The sequence below is a fragment of the Salvia hispanica genome, chromosome 4 (genome assembly GCF_029641045.1).
Source record: "Salvia hispanica isolate PSC_SH4W2 chromosome 4, Shi_PSC_v1, whole genome shotgun sequence".
Classification (NCBI taxonomy): Eukaryota; Viridiplantae; Streptophyta; class Magnoliopsida; order Lamiales; family Lamiaceae; genus Salvia; species Salvia hispanica.
In genome coordinates, this window is record NC_142695.1 from 49,449,611 (window position 1) to 49,462,511 (window position 12,901).

General features: G+C 36.8%; 1 long non-coding RNA gene across 1 annotated transcript; it reads right to left on the bottom strand.

The window, feature by feature from the left end:
• Positions 1 to 8,276: 8,276 nt before the first annotated feature.
• On the bottom strand, positions 8,277 to 9,333 carry LOC148929360 (uncharacterized). The gene is made up of 2 exons (XR_016137573.1): positions 9,186 to 9,333; positions 8,277 to 8,512 (listed from the first exon to the last, which is right to left on the bottom strand). It is a non-coding gene; the product is annotated as an uncharacterized LOC148929360 (long non-coding RNA).
• Positions 9,334 to 12,901: the final 3,568 nt, after the last annotated feature.

Consider the following 12,901-nt stretch of genomic DNA (forward strand, 5'->3'; position numbering starts at 1 on the left):
TCCTGACAGATATGGTCAATTTGTGAATTTAGTTGCCTTAGATTTTAATGTGTTTGAATCTGATGGAAATGAGCCTCAGTATTATAAGCAGGCTCAAAAGTCAAAGTTCTGGGATATGTGGTTCAAAGCTATGAAAGAAGAGATCCACTCTTTGTTAATCAATAAACCTTGGATCCTTGTGCCTCTGCTCCCTCTGTGGTTGATTGCAGGTGGTTGTTTAAATTGAAAGATGAAATTGAGGGGTTGAGGTACAAGGCTAGGTTGGTTGCCAAGGTTTTACTCAGCAAGAGAGGATAGATTATACAGAAATTTTTGCTCCTGTTGTTAAGTTTACTACTGTGAGAGTGATGCTAGCCTTATGTGCTCATTTTAATTGGGAATTAAAGCAAATGGATGTCAAAACTGCTTTTCTTCATGGTGATTTGGATAAACCCATATACATGAAACAACCAGAGGGTTTTGTGGATCCCAACTTTCCCAATCATGTGTGTTTGCTTAAGAAGGCTCTGTATGGTCTTAAACAGTCTCCTGGGCAGTGGAATATCAAGTTTAATTCATGCATGCAGAAGTTAGGCTTTGTAAGAAGTACCTTTGATGTCTGTTTGTATGTGAAAAACCTTGATAAAGTGCTTGTGTTCTTGCTGCTGTATGTGGATGATATGCTTTTTATGGGTCCTTGCATTAAGTCTATTAAACATGTGCAAAAAATTCTTGAAAAGTTTAATATGCTTGGTGCGAAAAGTGCTTCTGTTCCCTTAGCTGTTCATTTTATGCTGAGTAAGGATCTTTGTCCTACAAGTGAATCCGAGGTTAAAGCTATGCAAAAGGTCCCTTATTCTAATGCTATTGGCTCTGTGATGTATCTTATGGTTAGTACTAGGCCTGATATTGCCTATGTTGTTTCTTGCTTGAGTAGATACATGTCTAACCCTGGGCAAGTGCATTAGGATGCTCTTAAATAGTTCCTTAGATACTTAAAAAATACTTCTAAGTATAGCTTATGTTTTTCTAAGTATAGCTTATGTTTTTCTAAGCATGATCAAGGTGTTGAGCTGTGTGGTTTTGTTGATTCTAACTATGCAAATGATAAGGATAAGAGGAAGTTCACAACTTCCTATGTGTTTCAGGTTTGCAGGTCTTGTGTTAGTTGGAAATCACAGCTCCAACATATTGTAGCTCTGTCTACAACAGAGTCAGAGTATATAGCCATTACAGAGGCTATGAAGGAGACAATCTGGTTAAAGGGAGTTCTCTCTGAACTCAATTTCATTAAGTCTGCTCCTGTGTTATACTCTGTTGATAGTCAGTCTGACATTTAACTGTGTAAAAACCCTATTTTTCATTATAGAACTAAGCATATAGATGTTAGGTTCCATTTCATTAGAGATGTTGTGGAAAAATGTGAAGTTCTTTCGCAAAAGGTGCATACTGATCATAACCCAGTTGATATGGGTACTAAATATCTTTCTGTGGATAAGGTTTTGTCATGCATCAAAAAATTGTACTTTGATTTTGGTTAGAATGTGCATTGCATGTCCCGCGGAAAGACCTTGCTGACTCTTTGAAGTCACAAGGCAGCTTAAGTCCTACAAAACTAATTGGTTTACCATCTGGTGTTTTGTTAGGCAACCTGGCATATTCTATCTAATGAGCTATGATGAAGCAACAGTAGACCAAGGCTCTCCCCTATTTCTCCAGAAGTAGTCCAAAGGTGGAGAATGTTGATTTATTGGACTCCTTGCTTTGGGCTTCTGTTATTATTTGGTTGGGCTGCTCTTATGCTGAGCCCATAAGAATAAGTGTTGGGCCAAATTAAGTCTGGCCCGTTTCCTTGCCAGAGTTGCTGGATGCGCACCATGTGGCAACTCCACGCGGATCCTGCACCACAGCCGTTAGATGTGAAGTGTGTTTGTTAAGTGAGAGAAGACCTTAGGGTTTCTCTCATACGATTCTATTCTCTCTCTCTCTTGCTCTCAGAAACCTCCTTCTCTCTCTCTTCTCTCTGAGATTCCGGTGAATCTAGCCGGAGTTCTCCTTCGAGCTTTCTGTTCCACCGATGATTCTCAGTTCCTAAGAGTTCTACCGGTGTAGATTGAGTGTTAGGAAACTTCTTCGGTTTCCTTCTCTAATCTAGGGTTTGGTCTTTTGTCTGTGACCAATCCCGAAGTGATTGGAGTGTTTTGTGAAGGTTCTTGTGCTCGCGGTAAAGTTCTGAGTTGTGTGTGCTAGTCCGCGTGTGAGAAGGTCGTGGTGATCGTTGACCAGTGAGATCTAGGGTTCCACTGATCTCTAGTGTGAGTTCGTTCAACAGTGCTCTCCTTTGTGACTAGCTGTGAGGATTGGGGAGGTCTGAGGCCTAGTGCAGTCACTGCTGTGACCTGAGCCACTCGTGGCCCGATTCTCTGACTTAGTCTCTTCTTTTTGTTTTAGATCCTTCAAGATCATTTCTTGTGTGACTAATTCTCTTACTAAGTGTGCAGGTACTATCAGAAGAGATGAAATCTCAAGACCAGAGGAGTGCTTGAGATTAGTCTAGAGTTTCTTATTGTAACTCTTGTACTTAGTGTGTAATCGTAATACCACTGTTGTATTGGCTTGTACCTCTGAGATTAGCCATCTCAGATCCAATCTATAAAAGAGATCACGATAATTAGTGAATCCTAAGTGATCTGATCCCTATATTTTGCTTAAATTCCAACTCATTAAATATTCACTACACTGAATAACTTTATGAATTTTAAGACCAAATTTTAAATTTATAGTAAAATATTAAATTTCGGCCACAATTTGTAATTTTAGGAATCAATGCCCTATTGGAATAAATGTACTCCGCAATTTTATGACTCTATTGGAATAATTGTACTCCATAATTTTTTTTACTGTGGTGTAGTTTAAACGTTGAACCATCATCATGGTAAAAGAAAAATGAAAGCGTATAACGTCAAGACTTTTACCCTATTGGAATAAATGTACTCCATAATTTTTACCGTAGTGCAGTTTGAACTTTGAATCTTGAACGTGTTATTTTTGGGCTCTCTTCCTCAATATTTCATCTTTTTCTTTCATGCATATAAATTATTCTAAAAATAAAAAAAATTGATTATGATAATAATTGAAAATTCAAAATGAATACAATCAGGGGTGGAAACAGTAGACAGTGGAAAGGGGTAGCCAACGTTTTTTTTTTCTTCTTTGAAGATTTTAAAATTTTTCAAAAATTACATTTAGCTCTTACCAAGCTATTGCTATTACAGAGTAAATTACGGAAAGTTGAATGGCAAGAAGGGTCTGGATTTGAGTTTCTGTAATTTGCAGACGAAAAAATCGCTTCTGCGTCGCAAGGAAGAAGAAGATTAGAGCATCCGCAGCGGGAAAACCGCGTCCGTCTGTCCGTGCCAGCGGCGAGCCGTCCGTCCGCAGCTGCGAGCCATCCGCCCGTGCCGCTGAGCAGCACACGTGGCACTCTCTGATTCGCCAACGGCATAGCCGTTGGTACATTCAATTTTTTTTTTAAATTCGAAATTAATTTAAAAAATAGTTTTTAAATAAAAAAAATTATTTTCCCTCTTCCCAAAAAATTATATCCGTTTTCTACCCACTTTTAATTTTTTTTTCAATTTTTTTTTCCCAAAATTCACATTTTCATCTATAAATACCCCCACTTCAAAAAAAAAATCACATTCTCATCTATTCTATCATCTACATTCTCTCCTTTTTTTTTCTCATAATCTCTCATCTAAATTCCCACCACACCACACTACACAATGTCCGGCTCCGACGATCACCGCTCCGGCAATCGCGGTTGGAACCACGATTGGTTCAACTCCGACGCATTCCCTAGTCCGGAAACGCAATTTACGGCCCCTCCTCAAACCCAAGGTTCGCAAGTTACGGGTAGCTACCGCCCTTACCCGGTGGACGACCAAAATGCCTCTGGGTTTGGGTGGGCACCCGAACCCGGATCGGGAGGGAGCAGCAACTCTACTCTTACTCCTACTTCTAGTCCTCCTACTCGTAGCACCCGCACCCCGTACATTCCGGGTGAGATGATGGCGATGTTCAAAGCCTACTTGGCAGTCTACGAAGATCCGGACGTTGGCACGAACCAAACCGGGAAAACGTATTGGTGACACATCACTCGTCTTTAAAATGAAACCCGGCCGGAGGGAACCATCTATCGCAATGATAGTATGGTGCACAATTGCATCTTCAGATGCAACGAGGCAATTGGTAAGTTCCAGGGGTACTTCCAACAGGAAGAGCGGGCGGCGGGGAGCGGAAAGAGCGAGCTCAACATCATCAGTGCCACCTTGGCGACCTACCAAAGCTTGGAGTTCAAAGCGTTCAAGTACCTCAACTTGTTGGCAGGAGGGGCGCCTTCATCCGAAGTATAGGGGCGGCGTAGTAGTGACAAACACAGATTTTGCATGTTTTTAAGGGCTAGATTTGACTTGTTTTAAATATCAATCGTGTAAATTATGTTCTTAAATTGCGTATTCTATACATTTGGTATTTTTGACGTGTTTGTTGATAAATGATAGAAAAAGATAGAAAAAGGTGAAAAAAAGGCCAAAGTGCAGTAGCCTCTGTTCGAGCCCATTCTGACAGCCATTTTGAAGTCCAATCAGTTCTTACGACATGTCATTCTCTTCGTCTTCGAATGAACTTCGCGTGGATATCTCGCACGTCTCAATCGGAGTTCTGTGGAGAAAGTTATGTCTATTCTACGAACGTTGCGCAGTACAGTCAAAGCTGGTGGAAATTAGGCGGAAATTCAAGGAATGAATATATGAGTGCCCAAATCTCTCCTTTTAAATACCTCCTTAACCTAATTCATAATTGATCTCAGAGACTCCAATCCTTCCCCCCTCTACACAATCATCCATTCCATATTCCACACATATTCCTTCATCTTCCATTGGAGCGGAGCTCTGCAGATCCAGGCAAGAGAAGACTAAAGATTGAAGATTCAACCTTGGGTTTTATCAATTTCTTTCATGTCTTGTACTTTAATTGGTGTATTTACTTGTCTATGAGTAGAACATATTTTGTGGATTTTTTGGTGAAGATATTCAATTGAATTTCCGTGTTAGCTCTAGTTATTTGATTTATCCTTGTGCGTTCTATATTCAATTGATTAGCTACCTCTTGAATACATATTAGAGTTGATTAGAGTACTCGGGAGACAAAATAGTTGACTTGGAAAAGGGATAATTCACACTTTAATTCAATAGAACTCGGGAGAGTTGAGGTTTCACGTGAGGTCATTGGTCTTAACGATATTTTAGGAGTTAGGTCTAAGAATTATAAGGGGACTTCAATTATTACACCTAATATACGGATTTTCCACCTCGGGAGGGGGTTTAATCTAGTTAAGTGACCGACTTAATAACTCTAGAGACCGTAATTCAAGGAAGTCAATTGTGTTTTGAATCCTAAAATTCTACTTTCTTACGCCTGCTTTGTATCATTGTTTTTATGCTTTTTGTTATTTGTTTATTTTATTTTCTGTCTAGTTTAATTAATTCAAAACCAAAAACTCCGTGTCTCTAGATAGTATGTGATGCTTAGTATATGGTAGTCAGTTGCAATCTTATTCCCATTGATCGATATCCCGGTACTGACCTTTAGCTACACTAGATCTACCCTGTATGCTTGCAAGCATTTTTAGTGCTAATAAATAGTTCATCAAGTTTTTGGCGCCATTGTCGGGGAATATTATTGCTTTAAGCTGATATTATAGAATGGTTGAAAATACTAATTTAGAGTGTAATATTTTATATAGTTTTATTTTAATTTTTTTTTTCTTTATTTTGCTAGGGCTGCAATCTAAATAGAGCATTCAGGAAAGTACGGAGCACAACAATAAATTATTATACTCTTCAATAAACTCCGTCGAGTTCGGATGAGGTATGTGTTTTTTTAGATGGTGGATCTGAGCTAGTTTTTATTTTATTTTTTTAATTTTTTTTTCTTCTTTCTATACATATTTTTGATATTTTTTTTTTCATAGTTAATAGTTTGTCATGTTAGTAACGTGTATATATTTTTTTTCATTTTTCTTATTTAAAAAAATAAAATAAAAATAAAAATAAAAACTTGAATCTTCTCCCCTCCCTTTATATTTTATTTTCTCCACACAATTCATTCACACACTCACACTTCAAGTTGACATCACGTAATCAAAGTCTTTGGATGCTACCAATTTTCTTGTGCTCAATTGTTAACTAACACAAGGTACGTTCTCTTTTAGTTTCTGAGCTTTGAACTTGAATTATTTCATTGAATGACTTTGTTGTTGATATGTATTAGTAGTTTGAGTTGGAGTTTGATGAGCAATGGTGAATTTGTATCTTTTGGATTGTTCGAATTAATTATTGTTGGTGTGATTGAGTATATTTGATCTTTGTGGGTGAAATTGAATATCATTTTGGTTTGATTGTTGATATATACATGTTCATAGCATTGCGAGGCTATTGTTCTTGCATGAATTGTGTTTTTAAGAGCTTAAATTGTTTTGCGTGATCTTGGTCTATTGTTGAAAATTTTTGCAATTAATTGGGGGATAGAGAATATTACGAAGATGAAAAATGATCATGTTAAGGTAGATAATTTGATTTGCATATTTTATGCCTTGATATGATTAAAGTTTGGGGGATTGCCACATATTACGCATTGTACTACAATTTTCTTCATTCTATACTCACATTACGAAATTGTAGGTACAAAAGGAAGTCCCAAGAATGGGGCCTAACTTATGAGTTTCAAAGAACGTCAAGCTAAAGACGTTAACCAAGCGCTTGTTGGGAGGCAACCCAACATTGGTATCATTTTTTTTCCTTATTTTTTTTTTATTTTTAGTTTACTCATGTCCCTACCCACTTTTCAAACTTATTCTTATGTAGTTTTGAATAAGTTTGGCGGGATGAAGTGGTGGACTGTGAGTTTAGTTGTTTTTGTTAGTTTTTTATTTTTATTTTAGTAAACCCGAGGTGAATCTTGTCATGAGCATAACATAGAAAACTTAAAAATACTCATGTTTAGGGACATCAGACCGAGTTGCCTATGATAAAAAGTTTCTTTTATGTGTTGGTTGAGTTGACATGATGCATTGATTTGAAGGTTTAGTGAAAATGTGCACAATTAATGAATTGATTGTTTGCCTTGAATCATGCTTATACCTTATGAGACTTGAGCTGTAAATTTCTTTCTTGTGTGATTTATCTGCATTCATGTATTTGTTTCTAGAACTTGCTCCTGGTCTGCCTAAGTCTACATAGTGTTTAAATGATAAAAGAGGATGTCAGGCCATCCTTCTTAGCTACTTTCTATATCCTAATTATTGACCCCACTCATTACATTTTTTTCCTAGCTAGCCACTTTGAGCCTTTAAAGCGTTTTTCTTTGGAAGCTAAATAAAGGGGATTATCCATGCACTCTTGGTGAATTTAGTTTATATTTTGTGAAAAGAGTTGGAGAGATAAGGTAGAGAGAAAAGTAGTGTGCTTACTTGTAAAAAGTGCATAGACATCTGTGGTTTGAATGAGATATTCGGTTGTGCGTAAAAGAAAAAAAAAGATGTAAAAAAATAAAGAGAAAAGAAAAAAAAATCAAAGGAATTTGGGAAGTGAGAAGAAATTTAGACAAAGTCTAGAATTTACTGAGATTCGAATTGTTGGTGAGGTGCTAAGTTTGATGTAGTAGAACTTGATCACATTTGCTATGTTTGGGTTTAGTCACTTTTTAGCCATATTTTCTCACCTTACCAAAATGCCTACATTATAACCTAAAATAACGACCTTTCGGATTTTTGATTTTAATCACATAAAGTAGAGGGGGGATTAGACTTCGAGCAAGCCTATGGTAAACTTTGCATGTTGCATGATCTGAGAGTATACACTTTTTCCAATATGCACTTTGAGAGTGAGTGATAAACACACTTCCAAACACTTGTGAGCGCATGTACTTCAAGTTGATCAACGAGCTAGTAATGAAAATGCACTAATAAGTTTTACTTAATTTCATTTGTATTCTTGTCAAACTCTTTATTTCTTGTTACAATTTTTGAGGCAACTATGAAGTCTAGTCTTTAACATCCGTGTTTCTTATTTAATTTTTCTCTTGTTTTGTTTGAGGACAAACAAATAATTAAGTTTGGGGGAGTTGACAAACACAATTTTTGCATGTTTTTAAGGTCTAGATTTGTCACACCTCAACCCTTATGGCTTATACACTTACTATAACTAAATTCTAAATTTAAAATAAATAATCCACGCTTCAAGTACATAAAACGCACATATTATATCATTTCAAAACCCACTATTTATCAAGTACATATTTTGAAATATTCTAAACTGTAGTGGGACACTCTCACCACTCTATATGTTATACATTTGTCTACATGCAAAAATGATGATGAGGAGAAGGTTGTCAAAACGCGTCAGCTGCCGACTGATAACATGTGGAGTTTCTAAAACTCGTCTCAACCAAATACTTCACTCATATCTTATTCCTGAAAAATATTAGTGGTTTATATGAGCCACAACTCAGTGTATATAAATATTACCTTTAATTCCACATACAAATATCAAACATATTCTTTAATCAATATATATAACAATAACCAACAAATATTAGAAACGACTTCATACACATATGCATATGCCACTCTATTAGATTTATTATTCTGTGATTGGTCAAGCCTGGTATCTGCCCGGGATTTCCATTGTATACGACCCGAAGGTCCCTTTTCATTATTTGACCTTTCCACGAAGGTCCCTCTTTGTATATATTCTTTGACCCGTAGGTCCATTATCATTGTACATGACCGGTAGGTCTATTGTCATTTATATATGACCCGTAGGTCCATTGTCATTGTATATCAGATCCAGAGCAAGACAGTCACATATCTTCTTTAATCCCATGATTCCAATAATTCCAACACCATATATCAAACATGTTCATTGCACCAATTACATATCCATATATTCCATCAATTAACTCCAATACTATAGACAAACATATCCATTGCACAAATCACATATCCACATCATATTTCTCCATCAATATCAAATACACATAACCATTTCAAGCTCACATCGTATAATTCAAATATTAATTTTAATTTAACGCATAGCAATTAATCATATAAAATATGTAAAATTAAAAGTGTGATTTATACACACCTCATACGAAAGATGTAATCGAGCTTCAATTTCGCCTCATTAGGCAACTCTCAATCCTTGCTCTTTTAATTTTCTGACTCTCGGTGAACTTTCTATTTTTTTCCTCTCCCCTTTCCTTTAATTCGGATACTTCTTATGTATCTAAACCAAGTCGGCTAAACCGACTTAAAATATTAGTAGTCACTAGAGTAGGTGATGAAGAAAGACTAATTTGATAGCTTAGTCACGTTACATGCAACACGTGTACGGTGTACTATAATATAATTATCAAGACTAAAATATTAATGAATGGAAGATGTTTAATTGGATACAAAAAGCAAATAGGACTATATCTGATTAATTTATGTAAAATACACGTACTATCAATACACATACATATTAACCCATCCTATGCATAACACTGCATAATCTAAACAATGGAATATATTTTTCTTATGTAAGCACAAACACATACACATTTAGGTAGTTAATTATAATATTTTAGCTTCTGCATTAATACTTAACTACTTTGATAATATATATAATTATTTTAACACCCAAAATAAAATAATATCTTCTTTACTAACCACTAAATATGTTTATAATGTCAATGATAATAATAAAATATATAAATATGCAAAATATGCTTATTTCAGGTCATGGATGTCATAAGATTTGACTTGTTATAAATGTCAATCATGCAAATTATGTTCTTAAATTGCATATTCTATACATTTGGTATTTTTGACGTATTTGTTGATAAATGATAGAAAAAGATAGAAAAAGGTGGAAAAAAGGCCAAAGTGCAGTAGCCTTTGTCCGAGCCAATTCTTCCATCCATTTTGAAGTTCAATCAGTGCTTACTACATGTCATTCTCTTCGTCTTTGAAAGAGCTTCGCGTGGATATCTTGCACGTCTCAATCGGAGGTCTGTGGAGAAAGTTATGTCTATTCTACGAACGTTACGCAGTGCAGTCAAAGCTGGCGGAAATTAGGCGGAAATTCAAGGAATGAATATATTCTTGCCCAAATCTCTCATTTTAATTGAAGGATCCGAAAATATCATATTTCAATTAATTGGAGGATATTATTTACCATTCCAAACCTTTTTCCAACCTATAAATACCTACTTAACCTAATTCATAATTGATCTCTGAGACTCCAATCCTCCCCCCCCCCCCCCCCTACACAATCATCCATTCCATACTCCACACATATTCCTCCAACTTCCATTGGAGCGGAGCTCTGCAGATCCAGGCAAGAGAAGACTAAAGATTGAAGATTCAACCTTGGGTTTTATCAATTTCTTTCATGTCTTGTACTTTAATTGGTGTATTTACTTGTCTATGAGTAGAACATATTTTGTGGATTTTTTGGTGAAGATATTCAATTGAATTTCCGTGTTAGCTCTAGTTATTTGATTTATCCTTGTGCCTTCTATATTCAATTGATTAGCTACCTCTTGAATACATATTAGAGTTGATTAGAGTACTCGGGAGACGAAATAGTTGACTTGGAAAAGGGATAATTCACACTTTAATTCAATAGAACTCGGGAGAGTTGAGGTTTCACGTGAGGTCATTGGTCTTAACGATCTTTTAGGAGTTAGGTCTAAGAATTATAAGGGGACTTCAATTATTACACCTAATCTACGGATTTTCCACCTCGGGAGGGGGTTTAATCTAGTTAAGTGACCGACTTAATAACTGTAGAGACCGTAATTCAAGGAAGTCAATTGTGTTTTGAATCCTAAAATTCTACTTCTTACGCCTGCTTTGTATCATTGTTTTTATGCTTTTTGTTATTTATTTATTTATTTTCTGTCTAGTTTAATTAATTCAAAACCAAAAACTTCGTATCTCTAGATAGTATGTGATGCTTAGTATATGGTAGTCAGTTGTAATCTTATTCCATGTGATCGATATCCCGGTACTGACCTTTAGCTATACTAGATCCACCATGTATGCTTGCAGGTATTTTTAGTGCTAATAAATAGTGCATCAAGTAGCATCCTCCTCCAGCTCCTGTAGTAAATGGTCGAGGTCGGTAGCCCTATCCGACGGCGCCTCCGATGATGTAGCTACCCAGCTTGCCGGAACTAACATGGGTAGCCCCGACGCTGGCCCGAGTAGTTCCCGCCGGCCGCAAGGAAAGAAGAAGGCGACGGCCACCCGCTGTCGCGCCCCGACTCCATCCGCCCCCGGCCCCTCTCCTGCTCCCTTTGTGCGTCCTCCACCCCCAAACAACTGGTTGTGGGCCCTCTTGGGTCAACTCTATTTTGAACGATACGTCTAAGATGACTCTGGAGCAACTTGCAACACATGAGGGAATGATCCGGGGTTGACTCGACTTATTTTAACACAAATAATACCCGCAAGTGTACGGGGCTAGTGTAGCAATTAGCAAGCAAGAGTATCGTATCCCACAGAGTCAAGATTGTATCAACTCAAGTACCATGAACAAATTTCGACTACTATCTACACAATCCAAAGAGCAATGGTTTTGTTCTAACACTACTATAAGCATATAACAACGAACAAGGAATTAATAGTAACAAGAGGAATTAAACACAAGTGAAAAGATACCACAAAGAGAAGAGTAGAGTTTTGGATCCAACACCAATGAAATTGTATTGTGATTGATTCAACAACTTCGATTACCCATTTTATGTCTCTATGATTACTAGGAAAGTCGCTAGTCTAGGTTGAGCCCCCTCGCGAGTGTACTCACCCCGTTGATTAACCCTTAATATTGAAGTCTCCTTCTTATATGTTTAGATTAACTCCATAGAACAAAAGACCCAAGCCCTCACTAAGGTTCCCCTCTCTCGAATGTAGATTATCAAAGTGATGCTCACTCTTTTATCAAACCTAGATAGGTATCTCTCGATTACAACTATAAAGGTAAACAAACTCAATTGTAGATAAGCAATTGAATTGAAAAGGCACAAGAATGAACAAAGGAATCACAAGAGCTAAGCAATCAAAAGAAGTCCTTGAATTAATCACAAACATCCATTGTAGTCTTCACCAAAACTCCACAATAAAATTAGCTACTCATGTTCTTCATGAAAACCAAAACAATGGATTCAATCAAATACATAAAAGAAAGCAAATAGATACTCCTGTAGAACGATTCTATGGATTAGAGACTCCAATCTCTCGATTTGTAGTCTTCAATCTTCAAATCTCTCTTCAAAGTGTTCTTGGGGAAGTGTAGAGTGTGTGGTAGACAGTGGAATGTTGAATTATGAAACCTAGGCGTTCTTCCTTTTAATCTCCCATAAAAAATCGCGTTTTTGGCATAAAAATACGCCAAAATAACGTACCTGGCCGGGTGGAATTATAAAGAGCAAAAAATTCACCGGCCGGGTGGTCATTTTTGGCCACTTTCTGACGGTTGCAGCGTAGAACACCGTACCCGGCCGGGTGGTTAATTCACCCGGCCGCGTGAAATTTTCTGGAACGTGCAGTGTTCTTATAACGGCCATAACTTCTTCTACCGAACTCCGATTGAGGCGTGCAAGATACCCACGCGAAGATCTTTCCAAGACGAAGAGATTGATATGCATTAGGGGCTAATTGGACTTCAAAATATCTAGTTAATATTGTCTCAAACCAAGGCTGCTGTACATCCACATATTTTGTACCTTTTTCTACACATTCTTAACAAAATTGTCAAATACTAAAATAATAGAGAAGTAATCATAATCATATCCGATAATAGACGAAATGCGA